This window comes from Anopheles bellator, chromosome 2, assembly GCF_943735745.2.
Source record: "Anopheles bellator chromosome 2, idAnoBellAS_SP24_06.2, whole genome shotgun sequence".
Classification (NCBI taxonomy): domain Eukaryota; kingdom Metazoa; phylum Arthropoda; class Insecta; order Diptera; family Culicidae; genus Anopheles; species Anopheles bellator.
The window spans coordinates 75,583,314-75,608,445 of NC_071286.1; the positions used below are offsets into that span (position 1 = coordinate 75,583,314).

General features: G+C 49.5%; 1 protein-coding gene across 1 annotated transcript in view; it reads left to right on the forward strand.

Annotated features, from left to right (window-relative positions):
• Nucleotides 1–25,132, forward strand: part of LOC131208059 (uncharacterized) — a 62,206-nt gene that overhangs the window by 28,015 nt on the left and 9,059 nt on the right. The gene's annotated exons all lie outside the window — the stretch shown is intronic.

The following is a 25,132-nucleotide window of genomic DNA, read 5'->3' on the forward strand; positions in this document are numbered from 1 at the left end:
CGCAACACACGCGCCACCGGCTCAGAAGGGTCAGGCTTCCTTTAAACAAATAAAATACGGTGCGGCTTTTAACACCTCGACAGGTGGTTTACGATCCGAATTAAATTTAATTTTAATTGTAGACAACAAATTTTGGGTGGCCGCTAAGAAGCCAGTGCTGATCTACCCCGAGGATCCCGAGGAGATCCCGAGGTCTCCAACACGCCGATGATGAAATGTCCCAAAGTGTTGTAACTTTTCGCGCTTCAGATTCATGGCGCGGCGCGTGCTAAGCTTCCGCTCTCTCGGCCGACAGCACGATAAGTGCGTGCCGTTCCGGGCAAAGGTTCACCACAGGATGGTGCTGGTGCCGCGCTGTTTATGTTGGCGCATGATTTGTGTTGCGCGACCGCGACTAAACATCACGCGAATAAACTATTTTTAGGCCTATCAACTCGCCAATTTATGGCACCAAGGCAAGGCCAGAAGGCGAGCCATTATTTTCTCTCTCAAACACGCTTCGATTGTCTTAAGTTCCTTTATTGGTTTCCCTGTTTGGACCCTTCAGACGGACACGAGGAGTTTCGGTTTCCGTGGTCGCGGATACGATAAATCAGGCTCGGGTTGTTTTTACAACTTTTGACAAACTGCAAATGGCCACTTTGCAACCGGGATCCTTGTAGCCGATGCTTGGGGCCGATTAGTATCGATATGGATCACTCTATTGGTGAGTATGCATTTTGTTGTGGCTCCTGTTACTCCAGAACTTCCCTTTGCGGGGCCGTGGGAGTCACTGACGTGATGGAGTTGCATTTTTTGCCCCTCCCCGACAACCTGTGCCTGGGAACGCACAATCTGCAATCGTTAGCCATAATCGTCCCCCGGGGCAGTGCACATTCCACAAACGGTGCCACACGGGGCACCGTCGACGACAGCAAAAAAGAAGCGAATTACTTCACGCTGCGACAACTTCATTATATTATATATTATATGCTAATATGAGAGCAGTCAAGGATGAGGTTTCAACTGCTCGAGTTATGCCCCATTTGGCACTGTTGGGCACACACATGCTGCTGCTCGGTTACGGTCCGGGTGCACTTTATTAAACCTCGGCCGGCTGCTGGACTTTATCATATGGCCGGTCTGCATGGCGCATGCGATTGCCGTGTCGATAGACCGCAACCCGACCGACCACTAATCGCTCCCACCGTAGCTCTAAACGCGCTCCACAGGACGTCGCATAAAAATCTCACATTATTGTCACCAAGCACCATCTGGGCTCGAGATTTGCTCGCATAAATCACGGCGCGACGGGAAATGTTGTTCCAAAATCGCACCGGCCTTCATCACCAACCGGGGTTTGCGTTAATTTGCTACGCGAAACTCGGCACGAAATTAACCGAAAACCCGGCGGCTGGACCGAGAAGATCTGGGCCGGGACTGGGAAGAACATGCACGCAATAAAATGCAAATAAATTCGCGCGTTCGCGCAGCAGATGCGCGCCGAGCGAAGACATTTATAATCTCGCAGAGAGGCAGACAGAAGAAAAAAACAACGAAACACTGACTGGCCGCAAACACGTTGGTGGACGTTACAAAAAAGAAAAAGGACGAACGCCGCTGAGGGGCGAGACTCAAAAATCGATTCACAAAACAACGGTGAAGCCGCCACTCGGCTCGAAGGACACGGTATCTACTTGGCATACCAACCAGACGGGCAGATGGTTAGGCTTAGGGGCGTCGGACAGGGAAAGTAGGGCACGGGAGGTGACAAACTGAGAGGCCCACATCTGCACCGGCGAATTCGCTGCTAGACGCGATGGCCACAGAATCTGTTTCACTTTGGCCACACCGTGATTCGATTCGGAAACCGAACCGAGCCAAGGTTCCGATCTCTGTCGCTGGCCGCTGGCAGTCGGCGGACTATGCGTGGAATGTGTCACGACCCACGAAGGGAAGGAAGGCAATGGTACACGCACCTCGGTGAGCCCGGCACTGAATGGCACATTTATTCACGAACAGCTCGTGTGCGCAGACAACGCACTAGATGGTCGCGAAGACGGGCAAGAATGTCTGTTTCCTTCCCGTCGATCAAGTGGTGTGATGATTCGATCTGTTCCGCACAGAGCGCGTCTTTCGCCGAATTTGAAGAGCAGAGATTGGTGCCTCACCGGCTACGGGTGACACGGGCCAAGAATTTTACTAATGCGTGTTTGTTTTCTCTTTATTTTCGCCTTCTTTCAGGTATGTTGCAACAGATAAAGACTTCGTCCCATATAATCCCGATCTGTCGAGTGAAGATCAGCCTGTCTATTGGATGGATGCTTCTTACGCTATCAGTCATTGGTTGCTCTCCAAGATTGTTGGTGAAATGGATGGATCGGTAGGAACCGGCATCTTGTAGTCATCACCTAATTTTCGTATGGCAACCTGGGCAACAGATCGATCTCTAGAGGTCGCTCCTGTACGATCGGAAAATCCTGGTGCTCCGGTGGACAGCAAATGTAGCTGATGGTGTCCTCAAAGCCACAGAACTTAACACTTGTTCGGTTCACTTTGTACCGTTCAGTCTCCCGTCTGCAAACGTAGTCTGGCATACAGTTACCTGCCGACCCGCTGGGTGTCGTGCACGGGCTGCCTTGTTCGAAGTCATCGTCACCAGTCCGGAACACTAGCGACTCTAGCGGAGGTCTGTAGAGCACGAACCGAGTGATCCAATCGATGTACGCCGTAAGATTGGTACTGATCACGGGTTCTACTGATCCATAGTCCAACGAGTACGTGTTGACTCCGCGAATGAAACGGTGGGTGTCATCAAGCAGTCCTGATCCCCGTTCCGGAATCACCACTCCCGGTGCCACTTGCCTGTTCACATTCCAGCATGTGAAGCGTGTGCTGTTGACAAGAGTTTCTCCGAAAAGATTCGCATACGGTTCGGCCACCGTACCATTGCACCGCTTCGCGATGGGATAGTAGATACTGTCACCGGCTTGTACCCAATTGTCTGGACCATGGACGGAGACATAGGTCAATGAAGAATTACCACCAACGTGCCGGAGGCACACAGGTATGAGATCTAGTCTGTCGGTCAGGTCTTGCTCCAGAAGCAACAGGGCCGTGTTGCGCTGTCGAGGGTTTTTGCGGTCAAATCCGGCATGTTTGAGTATTTTAGTAGCTTTTATACGCTCACCCGACGCGAGCTCGATTTCGGTCGGGGGATCTTCGCCGCGATCGTTCACACAACGGATCGAAGTTATAACCGTGTCCGTTTTGATGAGCATTCCCACACACGGACGTTCGGCGGACGTCTCGCTCCAAAGAAGCTTAACCGTGCTTTGCTTGTATGCCCCTCGGCTGCAAGCTGGTGTGAGGAGCTTCATTTTGATTTCCTTCGCAAACTGATCCCAGCATGCTACCGGATCGTGTGTTTGGTGGTCGCTACAAATGTCCCCGTTGGATGGCAGTGGGATACAGCTCGGAGCGTTGTATGAGTTGGGCTGTAGATACTTCTCCAGTCTCAGCAGTGCCAGATCGTTACGATACGATGGCTCCTGGAAGTCAGGATGTATCTGGATCTCGATGATCTTGATACGCTCCATGGCTTCACTAGTGCTGATCACCACCTCGGTGGGTGCAATGTCACCACCTGCTCGAGCGCACCTAGCCGAGGTAATCACTGTGTTGTAGTCAATCAGAGTTCCAGTACAGTTGATCAACGAGCCGGGGGAATCTTTCGGCCAAACTAGACGAACTCGGCTGACGTAACCATCGCGAATTGCACACTCGGGAATAAAAAATTTCCACGGTCTAAGTGTCGAGTATCTCTGAATGCAACGCACCGAATCCATCGTCTCGTTGACAACCGATTCGATCCACGGGATATGGCCCGCAATCAGCTGGTACACCCCGTACGATCCCGTACCGCATCCACGTCCAAACGATGTGATTCCAACGACGTACGGATGAAGACGAAAGAAACTTCCCAACGTTACCTGGAGTGGTCCTCCGGAATCACCCTGACAGGTGTCGGATTTGAAGTTCGAGGCACACTGCTGATCGGATGCGATACCTTGCGGAAGGCCTCGTGTGTTGCGAAACGCAGCCGCACAACTTGCGCGATCCTTTGGCAGGAGATACGTTTTGAAAAGATTCGGCACGGAACCGCTACCGAAGCTGGTCTCTCCAAAGCCAGCCGTTTCATAGTAATGCAGGGGTTGAATTTGCTTCGTCCACAGGCACCCGGGGCAAACACCTTCGGTAACTCTACATTAATCAGGAAGGCACGCAAAGGCTTAGTTCTACTAACTTTCCGTAGCTACCAACTTCAGCTTACCTCACTGTTCCATTTAATTCAATCAGCGCCAGATCGAAGTATTTCCGTGAAAACCGATACGACGGATGGCGAATGATTCGCAGTATTTCGTACTGCTGGGCGTACTCGTCGTCGGCATCAGACGCCAGGTTTACGTCCCCTAGCCGCACCAGCCGGGGTTCAATGTTGTTTGCGTCTGCCGTGCAATGAGCCGCGGTTAGCACGAACCGCTCCGTTATCAGGGAACCCCCACACATCCACCGGATGTCGGTGTCATTCCCTTCCGGCAACCACCCAAGCACGGCCATGTGAGGAAACTCAGTCACATTAACCAGCTCACCGCCAAAAACGAAACACGTTTTCTGGAAGATCGTTCGTTTGTGGAACCGCGCACTACAATCACTGAGGTCCTTGCGCGAATAATAGTCCGTCGGTACAGCATCACTGAATATGGTTTGTCCGCTAGAGAATGCCACCATGACACTGGTCAGAACCGCTGTGTGGAAGAATAACCGCATGTTGACGGTTGTGCGATGATCGCAAGACTAACAGCAAACGATCACCCATAAACGGCGAAGTCTGGAGACGACGCGAACCACTTTGCTACGATCCTGGATGTTGTTTAATGTCCAAACGGAACGAGCTGCTGCTTTTGTAGTGAGGAGACTCCAGGCAGCGTTAGTCTTTCCTGAATCTCGAGACAGGTGAACATTTTTTTAATTGTTCCCTGCCAATCGTATGCGGGGATCTACAGAAGGAAGTAAATGAGTTAAAAACGAGTCTTTAGAGAGAGCCGGGCACTGCGGGGAAGTACCCAGTGTGATTCACGTCATGACTGCATATACGTACTAGGGTGATCATTAAGTTTTGACGTTCGATAGGGCGCTAATACGAGCTTAATCGATCATGTCGATACTAAATGGCTTGTAAAAAAATAATAAGTGACCGATTGAAATGAAACTTCACATGCAATCATATGAAAAGTGTACCAATATTACAAAAAATATTAAGCATGTAGCAGCGCCCTATGGTTCAAAACTTAATGATCACCGTAGTAGATTAGCGGTCAGTGCAGAGTGATCGTGTGGATGGATCGTTGAAGATGGCATGAACGGAATAAAAAAGCAAAAGGAGCATGCCCCCAACTGTGCACAACGGAAGAAGTGTTGTTATGACTGGGTAACAGTTTTTTATGAGTGGTTCATACGTGTTTCTTGAAGTTGTGGTACATTTTAAGACTAAAAGGATCTAATGCATAGTCCTGTGCAACCAAAAAATCAACTAAGAACTAAGTCTTACACAAGAAATAAGTACTTTAATGTGTCAGGCATTTATTCTTCGTAATACGAAACGGAAATCGGGATAGGTACGTAGTAAGTTCTTCGATACAATCAACTGCAACTGGCATAGATCTTTTCCTAATACACTCTGCATTGCGAGTAGTTTCTTGTAACAAAACGGTTTTTACAACGGTTGAAATGGTTCTTACATTTAACTGATATCCTGATGCTCCGGTGGACAGCAAATATGTCTGATGGTGCCTTCATACCCACAGAATATAACATCCTTACTGTTCGCCTTGTGGCGTTGAACCTCCCGACTACAGCCATGATCTGGGATACAGACACCCTCCCTGCCGCTGGGAGTGGTGCACGGACTGCCGTGTTCGAACTCATCGTCACCATTCCGGAACACTATCGATTCTTGGGGTCCTCTGTGCAGCACGAACTGCGTGATCCAATCGATGTAATCCACCAAAGTGGTACTGACGACTGGTTCTACCGATCCATAGTCCAACGAGTACGTATTGACGCCACGAATGAAACGATGAGAGTCATCAAGCAATCCTGCTCCAGGTTCCGGTATTACCGCTCCGGGGACGACTTGCCGGTTAACGTCCCAGCACATGTACCGTGTGCCATCGGATAAAGTTTCATCGAACAGACCCGTTAAGTTTTGGGCCATCGGAGCACTGCAACGTTTAAATGCTGGCACGTAAATATTGTCCCCGTTTTCAATTGGTTTTTCCGGGTCGTGTGCGGAAATGTAAGTCAGTGGATTGCCGTTTCCAACCTCCTTCACGCAGAAAGGGAGCAAATTTGTCCTATCGAAATAGTCTAGTTCCAGCAGCACCAGTGCTGTGTCGTGCTCTCGAGGTTTACTCGGGTCGAATCCGGCGTGTTTGAGTATCCGGTCAATTTTTATACGCCAATTGTTTTCGAGCCTAACTGCTACCGGAGAATCCTTGCTGTGTTCGTTCATGCAGCTGATGGAAGTGATAACCGTGTCCGATCTTATTAGCATTCCGTGGCAGGGGGATTGCGACTCATCGCCCCAGATGAGGTGTGCTTTAATAGAATTTTTTTCTTGATCGTTGCATTGGAGGAGTTTCATCTTTGCTTCATCCACAAACTGATCCCAGCACGCTGCGCGATCATGAGCCTGGCGATCGCTACAAATCACCGAAGGTTCCGGGGTTGAAACACAGCTCGCACTAACTTGGTCAGTGGGTTGCAGGTATTTGTCCAATCTCAGCAATGCCAGATCGTTACGGTAGGATGGCTCTTGAAAGTCAGGATGTATCTGGATCTTGACGATCTTGGCACGTTCTATCACTTGAGAAACTTTGATCTCTACTTCGATTGGTGCAATCGATCCTCGCGCCTGGGCACATCTAGCGGAGGTAATTACCGTGTTGTAATCAATCAGAGTTCCGGTGCACGTGACCAACGGTCCAGGCGATCCCTCTGGCCATAACAGCCGCACTCGACTGACGTAGCCACTACTAATCGCGCACGAGGAGATGAGATCCTTCCGCAATCTTAATGCGGAATATTTTTGAATGCATCGAGTCGAGTCCATCGTCTCGTTGACGACCGATTCGATCCAAGGTATATGGTCGGCCAGCAGTTGATAAACGCCGGATGATCCTGAACCGCATCCACGGCCAAACGACGTAACTCCGACGATGAACGGATGAAGGTGATTGAAGCTCCCAAGCGTTACCTGCAGTGGCCCACCGGAGTCACCCTGACAGGTGTCGGATTCACCGTTTGAGGCACACATCTGATCGACCGCGATTCCTGACGAGAGACCACGCGTGCTCTGGTACGTAGCTGTGCACGTTTCACGATCAGTCTGATAAAGCGTGGCCTTCAAAAGGTTCGGGATGGAACCACTGCCGTAACTGGTTTCTCCGTACCCGGCCGCTACATAATCATTGTGGGGCTGAATTTGCTTCGTCCACAGGCAGGCGGGGCACACGCCCACAGTGATTCTACATTTATGAGGACATAGGGACATTTAGCATGTTGCCTTATGATATGCCATTTCACAGTTCACTCAATGCTTACCTCACCGTTCCGTTTAATTCGATCAGGGCCAGGTCAAAGTACTTTTGCGAAAACCGATGCGAAGGATGACGAATGATTCGCAGAATTTCGAACTGCTGGGCGTACTTGTCGTCATCCGCTGTGGCCAAATCGACGTCCCCCAGTCGCACAAAGCGGGGTAGATTGTTGTTCGAATCTGCGACACAGTGAGCCGCGGTTAGCACGTAGCGTTCCGTTATCAAGGAACCACCGCACTTCCACTGGACTCCGGTATCACTTCCCTCGGCTGTCCAACCAAGCACGGCCATGTGGGGGATCTCGGTACCTCGAACCTGTCTTCCGCCAGCAATAAAACACCTTTTGCGAGCTCCATTTGCTTGGGCTTTAATTCGTGTGTCGAACCGCGCACTACAATCAGTGAGATCCTTGCGTGAATAATATTCCGTCGGTACAGCATCATTGAATATGGTTTGTGCGCTAGAGAACGCCACCATGACACTGGTCAGAACCGTTGTGTGGAAAAATAACCGCATGTTTACGGTTGTGCGCTGCTCTTAAGACTAACGGCAAAAGATCACTCGAATACCCGGAAGTCTGGCAAAGATGCGAACCACTTTGCTACGATGCTGGATGTTGTTTAACGTCCAAACGGAACGAGTTGCTGCTTTTGTAGTGAGCAGATTCCAGTCGGCGTCGTTGTCTTTTTGCACTTTTTTCCGGATCTTTCCTCGTCAATCGAATGCGGGGAACTACCGAAGGAAGAAAAGTTGCAGAAAACGGGTATTTGGCGAATCCTGACCACGGTGGGAAGTACCGGGGGTCATTTACCTTTGGATTGCATATAGGTTAGCAGTCACCGCCGACTGGTCGTGTGGGAAGACGACACGAACGGAATAAAGAAGCAGATGGAGCATGCCGCCCAACCGGGCACAACTGACGAAGCGTTTTTCTTGACCGGGTAACGGTTTTTTATCAGTGGGTCATACATGTTTCTTGTAATTGTGATCAATTTAGCAACAAAAAGATCTGAATCATGATGCAAAGTCGTGTGCAGCCAAGCATGCTCCATTATTTAGAATTTTGGCTGCTGGCTGCAGACTTATCCTTAACAGTCGAGACCTAGCCATCATGGACCCAGAGTTATCACCTTTCTTATGTTTTCTAATTAAGTAGACGATATGTGAAGTCAAATACGTAGCTCGCGATAGATGGCTAGCGACCGTATTAAAATATTTAAAGCTCGAGTTCATAGAACGACTCACGTAACACAGAATTTCAAATACTGACTCGCATCAGTACATGAGGTAATTGACCACGAGTTGTTTATTTCGTTCGAAACGATCACTCAAAGTGAGATCATTGAAAGGTCGTTCTACTTCCTAATCATTTTTCGTTGCGATCTATTTATTTACTTTCGAAGCAACAGTCTGTTTTTGGAAACCGATTGACACATGGAACTTCCTCTGCAGTCCCTGTAGCGATTTTGCCTTGGATTTGCTGTGAGATGGAGGTGTCTATTACGATCCTCTAAACTCCGAAGATCTAGACGGACAAATGGGCGGCTAAACAAGCCTGTCCCAGACAAAATAGTTGGAATGACTAAGGTACGCCGCCCACCGTGTCTTTCATAAACTCGCTCGAGTCAGTTTCCAGATTGACAGTTTCGGAAGAACTATGTGTGTTGGAATCCGTTCGGCAGCACGCACCGCGAGAAATCGAAAACTCCGAAGCACAGGGGAAGCATAATCCCGATTGAAATGGCAGCTAGGGCTTCTCCAAGAATTCGGACCACTCTCCTGCTGATGTATACAAATTACTTCTTTCGACACCAACTCTCGAACCGTGTGAATTTCGTGTCACGGACGAACAAAAACATTCCGAATCGCTGGAATGCATATAATGCACAATTCCGCCGTTGAGTTCACTCTAACCTATGGCTATCGGTTCTATTTTTAAATGCCGTTTTTCCTCTCCTGCGACGGAACTTTTCCGTTCCGGGGGTCCATCGGGGCTGTCGAATTCAGACTAATTCGATTAACGGAAACAATTCCCCGAAAAGTCGACAAAAAGCTATTTTTTTGCTTCTAAATTAAACCGCGACTCACACACTTTTGTGTCCGAATGTGGAACACCGAATAGTGGAAACATCTGCTTCACCATTTCAATGGAGGTTGTTTGGGGGAGAGCATTAACATCTGTGCCTTTGCAATGCCTTTGCGTCTCCAAATTTCAATTGGATTCCATCAAACCTATCTGATCGTGGCACACCTTTTGCATAGATATGTTCGATTCGCTTTATGCTCGCATTTCGGTACGCCGTTGCGTTCTAGTGTTCAAACTGATTTTTTGTGCGCGGATTCAATTTCATGCACACACTCTTAGGGTCATGTTAATGTAGCTGGCGGCGCTACCGGCGGCAAAAGCTGCTTCCGTGAGGGCCCTAGGGGACCGGTAATTGATCCGGCCGAACAGATTTTCCAGGTAAAATGGCACTCGACCCCAATCTCACTACTCGACACTATCGGTGCATCGCCTTCGTTGCTGCTGCAGCTGCTGCACGCCTGTAGCGATGCACCGTGTTTGTCTTTCCAAAAGGGAAAAAACACGGAAACAAGGGTGAAAAGTTTATGCAATCGAGCACACGGAGCAGAAAATCGGAGAGAGCCGGTAAAAAAATTCATGGGCTTGCACATTCCATCCGCAACCCTGAAGGCAGGTCCTGAGCCCTTAAATTCCACCCTACGGAACATGGAAGTCTGGCCTTAAGTTAACTGCTCGTTTTCTGTTTGTCGGTCGGATTAATTCTCCCATCTCGTGACATACAATCGGATACGCAGATGGGCCACCGAAACGGTGCCGCTAATTATCGAGGAAAGGGATTAATTGAGATAGGTGTGATTTTGAGTGAGGAAGGGTCTGCGGACTCACACAGAGCATAAACCAAAACTATCGCCGGGCCACGGGCCGGAATATGGTCGCTTACATAAAGTTTTCCAAACATCCCTACCCATATGGCCATTGGGAGTTTGAACATATAAAAAAAGGAAAAAGACGAGCAGCCTCGTAAAACCATCGCCCGGTGACCATATTTCTCTATTTCTAACCCTTCCATTGAGGGTCTGACCTTGGGCGTTGGTCATAAAACAAGCTTTCGGCGGCACACATGGTAATGGATATTTATGCTTCTTTAAACAAATACAGCACGGCACTGGCGCCGGCAATGTCAAGGTAAGGAGGTACCCGCGAGAACCCGTGGCGCTTAAGTCGTAGCATAAACATTGTAGATGGAGTGTATGTTTGCCCAATCGGATCGCACCGGGCCGGGCGATCGCTCACTGATCCTTTTATTTATTTTCGCAAAGAGTCTTCTTTCTGTACGGACCTCCACTGTACGGCATCACAATAAATAAGGATGTAATGAAATTGACAATCATGCATTGAGACGATGTTGGTTGAAAAAAAATGTTGTTACCGAGTGTCCCTGACCTGATTCGGTGCGGCATAACTCCTGGAAGGGTGCCCTCAATCTTTCGCAAGTCCATATTCGCCATTCAATGGTCGGTCCCTACGACAGAGTAAAGGTGGTATTTAACATTCAGGATCCCTACCGAGCTCACTGACTCGCGACGACCTTTTTATTTCCTTCCTTTCGAAATGACCGACACCGGACCAGGGTTGCCCATTAGCCGCAGCTCACAAAACCTCCCATGAAGCTGCCTGCGGCTGCGACGCGTGCGACCCACGAACCCACGGCACAATGGCCAAAGGATGATTGAATTATAACAATATTGATCTTCTCTGGCTTCCCACTGCCTGGGGGGTTATTGGGATTAAAAATGAGATTATCATCCTACCACCGTCCCCGAGCCGGCTAATGGAACCGATCAGGTCAAGCAATGACATGGCAAAACACAGTGTCTAGGCTGTCGTCGCCTTTTGGGATCTTCCTCCGACGAAGGCAGGCCAATAACGGAAGGCCCAAGACTCGTTTCGAAAACTACAAAGTTGAAAGGATAACGATCAGTGTTATCCTTCCATTATTTTCTCCACAACAACCGTCACAACAAAGCTCGTTAACGGCTTATCCTTCCCGTTCGCTTCCCAACGGAAGCAGGTACAGGGGTACAGCTCTGCACCCTGCAAATGCCACCAGCGATCGTTGGAGTGATCGATCGAGCAGTCGACGAAGGATGCATTTCAAAAAGACGATCCACAAATCAGCGATCTACTTCGGAACACGTGGATCGTGGAGCTACCGTCTCCAATCATCTCGCGAGGGCTCACTCTATCGATCACTCTGCTCGTGTCAATCGGGAGGTGCGTTTTATAATTATTTTCCCCACCATCGTGCGCACGACTAACGCACACCACGCAACAATTTCCCCGAGTCCGATCGGAAAACCTAGCAAGAGAGCACGAGTAGAGCCATAAATAAATCATTAATCTTAATTGCTTCCCGCGAAGGAACCGGACAGGGCGACACCTCGCGGCAGCATCGGACCGACCGAGTGAGTAATTAAACCTCACGCCCAGGGACTCTGGCCCTACAGGAAGGTTCCAAGTTGGCTGATAAGCCGTCGCTCCATCTCTACTTTTTATCCTTTCCGCTAGAGTACAGAAGTGTTAATCTAGAAGTCACATAACGGTCAATAAAGATGGCGCCAGTATGCGCCAGTAACTGGTCGGGCTAGCTCCCATATCATGGCCACCAGAGTCGGTGGTCAGTACCCAGTACGCCCAGTAAGCTCTCACGTTAGCGGCCATCAGAATGCTATAAAATTTGAATAAATAAATAAACAACGCGAGCGCAGAGTGGACTCTGGCCACGATCCTCTCTCTGAGCCGGAGGGCAAACAACGCCTGAGAGTGTTTGGTAGAACACTGTCCCCAGAGAAGATCTTCTCGATCGCTGTGTTGCGGTCGATTGTTTATCAACTCCACTAATTGCATTTTTACGATACAATTCCAGTGCTTCTAATTTGACTATCTCTTGGCGGTGAAATGAAATTTCTTCATCCCGCGGTGGCTCGAGTAAATTAAATTAGTCGGCCTCGGACAAGGTAGAGAAATATTGCTTCCCATTAGCTCGCTGGGGTCTGGGGATTGAGTGAAAGTTGGCGACAGTCGAGAGGCGATGATGCAATCGTCGCAGTGAATTCCGCATTCAGCCGGTAAGGGCTGTGGGAGAGACCGGCTCTAGAATGGCTATTGAAAGCTGCGTAATTTACATACTCCGCGAGTGCACTTCCGATGCAGTTACGACCAGCTCGGCCCGGTAGTAAGTGGGCCAATGACCAGTGGCCACTGCAACAGGTGGAAGTAATTTAAAAAGTACGCGCACGCGACCGTAAGCTGGATATAAATTATCGTCCAATCTGTCCCTGATCCGTGCCCACGATCATAACGCGCGGGAAGGTCCGGAGGTCCATTCCGCCGCACTTATGACAGAGAATCAACGCGAGGCCCCCCCCCTCGGGAGACTCTCGGACCGTGACTTATTGGAGTTATGTTAATTCGAGGCAATTCTGAAGATTGCCGGTGGTCTGCCCCCGGTTAGTCTTGGTGAAGCTCGCCTTCCAACTCGCCGAGAGCCGATTCGGCGACCGAATCGGCCCGAACCGTATCGAATCACAATCACTTCGCCGACGCGAAGCGCGGGTTTCGAATTTCTTTCCAAACGCATTAAGCCTCCCCCAGAAGGAACCTGATTGCAGGGTTTCGCTTCGTGCGCGATCTCCACCAAACGTTGTGGCCGAAGGTGGCATTTCTAGCGGTGAGTTTCCAAACGGTCCCTAACCCTATGGGCGTAAATCATGTAAACATCCAGGCGACTCCGGCATCCAGGTTGGTGGACCCCCCGTTTTACGGGATAATATCGTCTTACCAGGCCACATATTAAACGCCATGGAACGATGATCGAATCATGTGCGCCGTGCGTGCAGCTCTATTTCAAGTGTCTTTGAAAAGCCGATTCCGGCCGAACCCGGCCAATGTCTTCCTAGGGGACTTGGGGGAGATCATTTCTAGGGCACAACTCAGCGGCATATGGCCCCTTCTCGAGCAAGGCAAGGAAAACGCCATCACTAGGTGGTCGATGGCAGCCAGAAAGCGCTGTCTGGGCTGTACGAAGATCGAGTATCATCTAATCTGCTTCACCCTAGGTGAAGGTTTCGATACGATGGCCACAACAATTACAGGGCCTCCCAGGAGTGCTGGATTCAGATTACCGGGCACCCGGTATAGCAAGGGCGACGTAATTGCTCCAATTAACGGCTCTCCAGACTCGGATTTGTCTGTGAACCCTTCCATTGTAGCTTGGGCTCAACCAGCTGTTGGGTGGAACGATACTTTAATTGTTTTAAAATTACCTTTTCCATATACGATCGGTATTTTTAAATCGTCCCCATGTTGGGACGAAATGTGTCTTTAAAAATACCTTCGCGGCAAGCAACGGGTTGTCACATTAATTGATCATGCATGCCGTAAATTCTTCTTTGAAATTAATACGTGCCTTATTGATTGTAGTACTTTTTCAACAATATTTCATCGTACAGGAAGGGCCGGGCTGGAGATTTTCTTTCCCATTTCTTCACTCTCTAAGTGAGTTGCGTTCCACCGTTCGCCCAAGATGCCCAAGTTCGGAATGCCTCCGATGCATTTCTATGTTTCCCTAATAAAGCAAGACACAAACCAGATGGCTGCCCCCGAATGGGGCGCAGCGCACAGTTCGTCGCACGGGCCGCCATTCGACATGTTCATTAATAAACGCTAATAAAAGTCAATAAAAAAAATGGATGCACCGCACATTAACGGCACAAGCGGAGTCGAGGAGAAATCCTTCTATTCGAAGCTCAACAAAACCCAGATGCCACGGCCTTGTTAGACGTGGGCCAGACATTAAAGTCCACGCACAACCCACTCGAATCCCACCGCCGACCGAGACGATGTCTGACGACGGTTCAAAATTTCGCATGTAATGAAGCCATTACTGTGGTCTCCGTGGTGGTGTCTCTCTTCCGGGGGGTTTTGGCATAAGATGTAAGATCGATAGTCGACCGACGACCAGTTTGGAGATTTGAGGCCCGTGTACGACGACACTCGCGTGAAGATGTCGTCAGATAATTTACGCCAATAAATTGCGACTTCTTTCGGGAACTGGTTTCCTTCGGTTATCTGATAGATCGAGCGATGAAGTGATGTGATTTGGTGATGCACGATCGAGACATTATGTAAAGTGCAACTTTTTTCCATTCTTTTCTCCATAAGTTGCTGCATCTAGTCATCCGTTGTTATTGCATAAGGCGCTTGGCGTTAAGCCTCCTCGTCGGCTAACATAAATAGGTTCAGCCACTTATTTGCCTGCCACCGATCGCCGGTCGCCAAATGAAGCCGCATCGCAGCAAGCACAAAAAGCAGCCATGTCAAGCTTATCGCTCAATTTGATTGCAAACTCAGTGTCAGTTTGGTTAGGGCCGCCGGCTGCGCCAGGCAGCTTAATGTCTACCGCCCGCTGTCAACGTTTTGATCGCAGTAAACGGCGGCGGTACACATCATAAGACACGTCTCAACTTAGCAACACGACATGACGATTGAGTGTCGCGCATTTTCCGTATAAACCACTGGCAAGATCGTGATGCAGAATTATGTTGGCTGTCGGGGCCAGGCTGGCGAACTTACCCGCCCACTAAGAAAGGCGCACCAGTCAATCACCGGGAGTCCTGTTCACCGGAGTGCACCGATGCACCGACGAAAGGGTATCGATGTGGAAAGCACGGGCTGGCCGCGGCCAAGATTAATACCAGTTCCATAAATCCGATTACTCGAGTGGACGTTTGAAGGGGGGCGAATGGAACTTCCTTGTCCAGTTTTCCATTTCCATGTCCAAAGCGACCTAGGGATTGGTGCAAGAGTTTCCGGACGGTAAGGAAGAAAAAACCTCCATTTATGCTGCTGGCAGCGCAGTGGGGATCGGTTCCCCCACACGTTCAATCAGCGGACATCTTTTCAATTTGTTCACCCCGTGACACACACAGACACACGGATAGACACACCGTCAGACGGACGGACACCTCACACGCAGTTGATTGCGCGGCCAAATCGAAAACGACTCGCCATTGCGATTGCCGGCAACGCTCCGTCGGGGCTTGGCCGGACCTGGCACGAAGACCCGACCGAATGACCGTCATTTATCTCGATTTTTGCAACACCACGGCACCGGGCACCGCTCCGATGGGGATGGCAGCTACGGCTGCCTCTAGGATAGCTACATTAGCCCGCGCACGCGGTGTGTCCGAGATGGAAAAAGGGTCACAACATAACGGGGTCCCGGACTGGACTGGCTCGCACCCGCCCGACGGTGCCAACGCCCCGGGGAAGCTCGCCGGCCAGCCCGGACAGCCTCCCGGAGGCAAATCAGTCCGGCGTGTTTTTCACTAATCCATCGCCCACTCGCGAGTGCCGAGACCTTTCCAGTGCGAAGTACCGGTGGTCGAGCCGAAGTACCGGTATCTTATCGATGCCCCGCCGGTCGGCGCTTGTCGTGGTCCATTTGTAAAGTGCCACCTTACGCACCGCAACACCCCAACCGGAAAACTCCAACACGCTGGAGTTAACTAGTGAAGCTCGATCCTCAACACTGTAGCCGCCTTCCAATGTTCCAGTTCCTCCTATACTGGCGTCCGTGCTGGTCCGGCGTTATAGAGGGTTACGTTAAGTCTGCAAATTGTAGCAACGATTCGACACTTTTGCTCTCCCGAATCACGCACAGTGATCCGTGATTTATCTGAAGTTTCGTGTCGATCGAGCTTTCTCTTTCTTATTTATATTAATTTTGTGCACAGGTTTCAGTCATTAGTGGTGGTAGTGGAGGAACTCGCAGCGAAGTTGACGTCGTATCCTTATCAATCGCTCATCTTCTTCTCTCGCGAATCTCATTATGAATTTATCGTTAGCGATGTCGTCATCCCTATTGAGGGAGCGCGAGCGCGACAAATAACGCTTCAAATTATTAAGCCATTTGTCATTCGTCGCACCGCAAAAAGAAAACTCTTTCGCGACGCCGTGCCGTGCCGCCCGTCGTGGCAGACAGAAAACAATCGACGAACAAAACAACATCAACCCCACGGCACACCCAAGCCGGCCAGCATCTTCGTGGTGGAGGAAAACGTTTCCACGATGGATTCCTTTTTCCCCACATTCACACACGACGGGGTGGTCTGAAGCCGCCACCGGCAGCAATCTTCGTCCCGCTCGCTGAACTGAAAGTCACACAATAAGGAAATAATCATCATCATCTTCATCATCCACTTCGGCGGGCACTCCCGTTCGCGATTGTCCTGGCCCGACGGGTCCGAACGCAGCGCGGCTGTTGATGTGTTGATGGCTTAGGCACCATCCTCGTGGTGCCGTCGTCGGATCTGAAGGACCTGTCTCCCCTTACACTTCCGGACGAAGATGGTGCCCCGTGAGCTCTTATGGCTTGGTGCACAGATTGTTGTTGTCGTTTCGTTTCTGTTCGTCGGTTGCCTCTGCCACATTAAGTTCTTCCGTATTCATTTTCCTGTGCCCAAGGACACTAGACTCACTTGGCGGGCGGGTGTAATTAATCTCTTACGCGAAAATTAATTCTTCCACCGGAGGAAGTGTGCCCAATCGTATAATATCCATTTAACAGCGAGTGCTTTTATTAATTTAAGTAGATCGCTGCCCAAAAAACGTTTCAAATCTTAAACCTCTCAAGCGTAGGTGCTCAAAAATTGGCAGTAATTCCTTTATCCTTACGCACATAATCCTTGGTCCAATGGAGTGTCCAAAAGGAGCAAAATTTGATTCGATTAAGCAGACGTCTCTGTACTAGACATTACGAGACATCTCGCTTCATATCGCCCGCCAATCACAATGGCACCCTATCGTTCGCCCGGGCCGGACGAGATGAAGACGATAAACCGAACCCCAGAGGGAGCACCAAAGTCCTGCACTCTGCGTCGTAATCGTCCCAAGCGGCCCATCCGAACGGATAAAGATGGAGACGCGCCAACTGATGAGCTCCGCTGCTGGGACGATTCGGGTCCAGTGCCACCGAGCCCTGAGCGCCGCGGGAGCTGGCTGTGGGACCACCAGGCAGTCCATTTCCATCGCGATAAGGCCATGAATTATGAGCGGTAATGAAGATAATGATGCGATTTAGGGCACTTTCATTGCCCGAGCCAGCCCGGGCCCGGGACCCCTTTGGGCTTCGTCTGGTGGCAGACCACCAAGGGCCGGCAAGGACCCGCGAGTATCGCCGATCCTTAATCGAGGCCATCAATCAAATTGAAATCAGTTCAATAGTCTGGCAAAATAGGAAGAAAATAAAGAGCGCCGGAATCGGACACCTTGTTGGACAACATCTGCGAGCGAATTGGTCGTAGTTCACAAAAATTAAATCAACTTCAAGTTTGAAGAATCGTTCATTCAACATCGAACCGCGATGGAAGAGCGATGCTACGGCGTCAGCCACATCGGGACAAAGAGAAACTGTGACGTGCGCGTGCCATGCCCCATGCTCGCCGTTTCTTTGTTTCGACGGGCCGCGATCCACCATTTAGCCGTGCCAATCAATCACAGCTCGTTGGGGCTGTGGAACGCGGCCGGCAGACGTTCCGTCTCACGTTGGCAAGAAAGTGTCGGCTTGGAACGTGCCCCTTTATGTTGTGACTAGAGACGTGGCCCAACGTCTTGCTGACTGCGAAATGTCTCCCGGACCCCGATCAGCCGACTCTCAATGATTCAGATTGCCTGCCACGGTCTTTCGATGACTTTCGCTGAAGCTGTCTACCATGACTGCCGATTGATCTCGAAAGGGATCATTTCGTATTCCATCAGTCCCAAAATAAAAGTTCCGCCTAATTTCGGAAAGCAAACAGTGTGGGAGACAGTGGACGAAACACCTGCCCAATCTGGGACCGGCTTCAATCTCACGGCCTGGATGATATCCAAACCATCGCCGCCGCCACCACCAGCTTTGGTTCCCAGCGAACCCAGACCGGCTTATCAACACAACAGCTGCACCGAAAAGGCTTCCCCAATCGAGACAAACCGGAGGAACGGGAGTTCTTCTGCTTCGACCCACACCTTCTAAAGGGTGCCGACCGCCGACGAGCCCCTTTTCCTCTCCGGCGGCGCCCCTAATCTTGATATCGGCATCTTGGAAGAAGTCGTAAAAATATTATAAATAAAATCGGGCGTAGGGAGCGCCGAAGCGGTAAACCGATCCGGCGGCCCGTGAATTAACGCCTTCGCCAGGCGAACCAACCTGCCAAGCCCTGTTTTCTTGTGCGGGCGTTCTCCAGGCGAAAATTGTGGAGAAGCTGATCGTAAAGGAACATTTCCGAGAACTACTTTCGGTGGGAGCGATAGCCGCCGGAAAAAACAGGGATGAAAGAAAAGGAAGTGTTAAAAATCGTATTATCTTGTTTACTGATTTTTTTAAATTTTATTAAAGGGAAATTTATTTAAAAGAGACAAAGGGACGCAGAGTTTTTGGGGGATTTTTTTAGTACCGACCGTAAAGATGCCGAGCGGAGATACGATTGGGCATTTGACGCTAAAATAACGTGCCGATGGCCCTCGGCCCTGATTTGCGGTGATACGGGTAGCAAATGGTGGTCATAAAAACTTGGTTTTGATTTAATAAGAGGCAAAAAGCTTCATCTATTCAGCGATGTGCTAAGCCAATTCTACAACATCTGGCAATTTGAAAGATATTGAACAAAGTTTAATTGACAAAATGTAATAAAATTTCAATTCATTAACCAACCACGATCCTTTCGATATCTATCCTATCCATCCAACTGCGGTTAAAGAACATTCCCCAAAATCTTCGAACATTTGCTCATTTCGACAGCAAATACCTCCACCTGAAATGACTGGAAAGTTGAAAAATGTCTCACATGCCGACCGCGGATCGATGGCGGCTCGGATTGGGTTGGCCAAACCACAAGTATGGAAACCAGCCCCAAAATAATACGACGCTATCGAGCCCCGCCAACCGCATTGCGTTTTCTCTGTGGCCGTCAGGATCCTGCTCTTCGTGTCGGCTGCCATTGGTTGCCGGTGGTGAAAGGTTGGCGCAGCAAACTTTCAGCTCGGTCACTGCAAATCCTGCGGTCGCAAGAAGTTTACCTATACGACATTCCGGCGCAGGCGACCGATAAAGAAGACGTCGACGATCGACAAAAGGGTTCCGACATGGAAGAGGAAAAAACCTCCCGTAATTCGAGTTCGGTTCAACGCTGTTGTAATGGACGGAATGGCCGCAAAAAAATCACTCGACGACACACCGCGTGATAAGCTAATAAATGTCCGATCAACATCATTCTTCGGGTTGGAGGATGATTCCGGGCCCTTGGCAGGTTCGCCAATATGTCAAACGAACGGCAAAAACGCTAACGCGTCAAAACCGTGGGGCCACCGTTGGCGAAGGTTGTAACTTCCCTGTCGAATCCTTCCCCCGAAAAGTGCTCGCCAAAGGTGACAGGGTCGCGCGTCCCCGGGGACTCTGATCGATCGACAAACTTTTCCGCTTCTCGCCGGGCCAATCGTAGAAAAACGTTCGCCACCATCGAATCGATCCGATTCGATTCGTCGTGACGGACGCCAATGACCGAAACGGGAGCCACAAAAACCCCGCAGCGATTCTTGATGAGATGATGGGCTTCCGGTTATCGAGTTTTGCCCGTGGGAAACTTTACCATTTCGCAGTCCGCGGCCGGTGTCCGGTTCGTGGGGGGGGGGGGGGCCCAGAAAAGTTTTCTCCCTCAGCCAGTCGGGGGAACGAGAGGCCTTCCATCAATACAGTTAATGTTTTCATTATCATGCTTCGTGCGCCATCACGAACGGTGATGGGCTGTACCCGACGGGCACCACACCATAATTAAGACATCCTTGACCGGACGAATACCGAAGGGACACTTTTGGTCGCGATTTTGTGACACTTTAAAATATCCACTTTATGCGGCGAAGGGCCTTTAAAAGAGCGTTTGCTTCGATGACGTCGCGTTCCAGTGACTGCTACGTTTTTCTTCCTTCACGCTCGCCGGCAGACCAGCGAACCAGCGGCCACTTTGCGAACATAATTCAAATTGTGTAAAGCTGTTGTCGATTTTTTAAATTACACGTTACGCTTCTGGCGCGATCCACGAATCGATAAGTAATCGATACACTCGCCTTACACAATGCTCCATATGGCCGCCTCTTTCGGTGTCCAAAAGCACGGCTCAGTTTGTAGCCTCGGGATGGGCTAACTAACGTGAGAATTTCGCGACCCTGGCAAATGTAAATACTGCAACGCCTGCTACTCGTTGGCAAGCCAACGGCGACGACGACGAAGATAAAGTCATTCGTTTGAGACACAACACGACGTGCATGAAGTGGCTCGTTCCGCCCCAGAATGTTGCGCCCGGAGACCCACGGCTGATTGCAGGCCAGTGCCGAAAAATGCTTTATCTTCGCCGTTGTGTCTTACGACGGCAGCAAGCGGTCACGGGAACTATAGGGGTTCTCTTCGGGTTGCTTCTTGGTGCGTCTTGAGGCCATGCTCATGTTCAACTGTTGTTGGGCACGGATCGAATTAAATAAACCAAAAATGGCAGCTACGCCCATCGACTGGCCGGCATCTGCTCAAGTTGTTATGTTAACACTCTCGGCCTGGAGCACTTCTCGGCGTGGCTCCAGCGAGTTCGATCGATCGTATTCGAAGAATTTCGAAAGCGAACAACAAATAGGGCCCCTGTTCGACGACGAGAGCGCCATGATTCATAACCCGAAAAGCCCGAAGCCATCATCGGCTTCGCGAACATTTGGTGTCGACACAAAAACGTGACTTTCTGGAGGTCCTTTTTCTGGGTCTGTGTTTTACAAATATCATTAAAGGTCCGCGCCTTCGCCGCGGAACGAAACGATCCTTTCGTTCTCTTTCAACACCGACCGGTTCGGCGCGGTCATTCTTCGGAACAGCATCTTTAAAACAACAATAATTGTAAGCCGTAAGTTTCGGGAAGACACAAACAAACGGAGAAACACATGCCACACAACCCGGAACAGTCCGGATACCATAATTGTTGGCCTTTTTTTCGCTAATAACAGTCCCCGGCGTTCCGAACGACCGGAAGCGTTGTAGGAGGTCCCGACCAGGGAGGGCTCGAGGCGATGCTCTGTCATTAGGCCCCGGAGAAGCAAATATTAGTTCGCTTAACGGTCAGCATTAGGATCCGCCGCGTTCTCGCGTCCCGCTTGCGGAGGTTTAGAAGTTGATTAACTCATTAGCGATCCGCAGTTTTGGCGGTTTTGAGAGGCGGTTCCTTCGCATACAGCCACAGCGCACCGGAGTTTCTAGGAATAGTTTATGAGATGGAAGATTAGTGAGCTGTAGCTCCATTTCGAGCTTAACGAGTGTGTGTTTTTGAAACCAATCCGTATTTTGATCGGCCTCCAGTGCCTCCAGCATAGTTACATGAAAATGCACAATGTGGTGCATGTGCGCATCGTGAAACGTCAATGTACGTCAGTCGGGCTCCCATTAGGCCCCATTGATCGGGCATTATCTTCATCAGTGCTGCAGGCCCAGCCCTTTAGTGGGGTATTATTATAAGTTGAACAATCGTATCACTGATCTGCGCTACAGTCTCTGTTACAATAAAATTGTTCCCGGCTTTCTGGGCAAATTTTATCCTTAAGCCTAAAGCAAAAATCAATTGTTATATTAAGGCTTAGGAATTTACCTTGCACGATGAATTTTATAAAACGGTTGGCCAGTATACAATACAATCGATTTGTCGAGTTGAGGCTAACTTTAGTCGAAGTTATGAGACTATCAAACAAGGTCCTAATACAACAGATTTTGCCGGTTTCAATTTACTTTTATCGATTCCTATAAATTTATTAACAAAATGGTTTAAAAATTGATTTGAAAGTCCATCGTCCACCCCAGACGAACCGAAAACCCCCCGAGTGTAGGAAGTGGGCAAAAAGTAAACACCATCAACGCCCCGACGGTGATGATAGTGATTTATTCCTATAAATAATCGCTTATTATATCAAGTGCAGGGTTCTGGGGGCGGCGGCGGCTTCCGAGGGGAAGCGAATAAAGTATGCGCCAATTTGGGCAATTTTCCTGTGCCCCCGGGCACAAGTAAGCCCTTGCCTGCCGCTGTGAAAGGAAGTTCCATGCAAAGCACCTTATCAACCCGTAAGGATGGTCGGTGTCCGGAGATGGCCATCATTCGGCGGCGGCTATTGACGGTTGCTTCGCACGGAAGCACTCACAGCACCGGCAGCAGTCAAGATGCACACGACGGCCGGCAAGGAAGCGGCTGTGAATGCCATGTGATGGGGTGCTGCATTTTATCGCCCCGAACGCTGAGACCGACGGGCCGGCGAGGTTATAAATCAACGCGAGATTTATGACGCTTAGAAGTGGTTTAGTTTTCACTTGACACCCTGACGCCTTCGGAGGTAGTGCAGAGTGAATTTTCTCAGACCTTCAAACCTGTCCCAGAGAGGGGGTCTTCTTTCGACGAGATCTTCAAATGTGCCCCACGAAAGTAAATATTCGGTGGACCCACTTCTTGTTGTGCCGGGCCATTTGGAACGAAGAATTATTTCTGTCGCCCTGTAGATGATTCCAAAATCAACTCGATCCCATTATCAGCCGCTGTTTAGAGACGCATTTTTGGCCGCCATTTTTCAATGTGTAAAAATAGTTTATGATCTTCCAAGTGGTCCGAGCGTGTTGGGACCAACGTTACCGAAGAAAAAAATTTGATGGGCTCTAAGGGTGACACATGCTTACTAATTGAAATGGAGTTTCAAGGCTCCTGAATCAATATTTCCGGACACGCACCAATTGAGCTGGAACACGATCACGTTTCGTTCCCCTGATCAAGCCATACGCCAACAGCCCGACTATTGCGCCAGTCGACGACTCCCTGCGATCGTAACGCATTTTTACGCATATTTTAAACGAACGGACGGTCATATTTCATCATAACCAAATGGGGAAAACTGTCGAAAAAATCGAAACCTATCAATTTGCTATCGAAACCCGATCGGAATGTGAGTCGCCGCCAAATGTTCGCCACGTGGGTCTAGCCGTCTTTTGGTATCGACAGCTTGTTGAGCCTTTGGGATACCACTCGGGGACTTTCGATTTCGGTTCCACCTGGCCGAAAGTAAATTTATTGAGGGTCACGCAAAAACAGGAACAGGAACCATATATATAAAGGCGAATCTTTACCGAATGAGATTCCTATCTATGTATAGTTTAATTTTAGATGCTCGCGATCATATCATAAATTATAAACCGCCACATGTTTTGGGGCGTTTTGCCGTTTGATGTTAGCTTCGGTACACAATTTTCATAATTCACTCCATTCGCGTGTGGGCCAAGTCGGTGCCGGATACGACACAACCGAAAGCGTCCCCGAATGGCGTATAGAAAAAATCGAATCAAATGGTGCTCCCTCTGATTCCGGTGAAATGCTCGTCATCCAGCCACACGAAACGTGACCAGCTTTTACCCATCGGATGGAGCTGGGTTGATGATGGATTTTTTGTTTTGATTGCACGAGGCACGAGAACTGGTTTTGTTACGATCAATGCAGTGAATGAATTGAGTGCATTGGAGACTCCTATTTAGCCTAATTTTATAACACCGCAATACGGCTTAATCTTAGGCTAAACTAAATTGTCCATAAATGTGACAGCAACGATGCGAATCAATATTCAAAAATTCCCTGAAGCGGCTTTGCCCAAGCAATCAGATTTGAATTTGGTATAAACAATTGTTGGCCAAGCAAGAGATATAAGACAGGCTGAAGTACGGTTCTCGTTCCCTACCTTTAGGCGTCGGTTGACTGTTAATGCTGCCATTCCTAAAACGATAACGTGATGATGTGTTACTGATTTACTCAGCTCCCAGGGCCAGGCAAACAATGCATCTTCGTATCTACCTACCACTTCACTAGCTGTAGCTGGACATACGATGCCGGCCAAACACGGTGCGTCGTCATCCAGGTTGCCGTTCTTGTGCGAAACTTTACAATTAGCTACCGGCGTAGGCAAGTGCGGCGTATGATTCGTGACTGTTTGGATACTGAGGATACATTAAGCTACCAGGCTTACGGGATAATCTATTGAAAATCACAAAACACATATTTCAATCACACCAACACTGCACACCAAATGCAAACACATCGCTTCGGCTGTTTTAACCAATTCACCACATCTGGTCCACTATATTGTCCACAATTATCTTGACCGAACTCCAATTAGAATCACTTCCAAATGTGACAGCACCACGCAAAACACTCAGCTCCAACGATCCACCTCGACCTCACTCCGATCATCTCCAAACATTCTCGCAGCGGGATCTTTCAGAATGTGCGTGGCTGAATGACTTGATAAGTTTGATGTCGTTGTGATAACGCAGGCTCGGTTCGATCATTCACCAGACTGATCGTGGCCCTCTCAC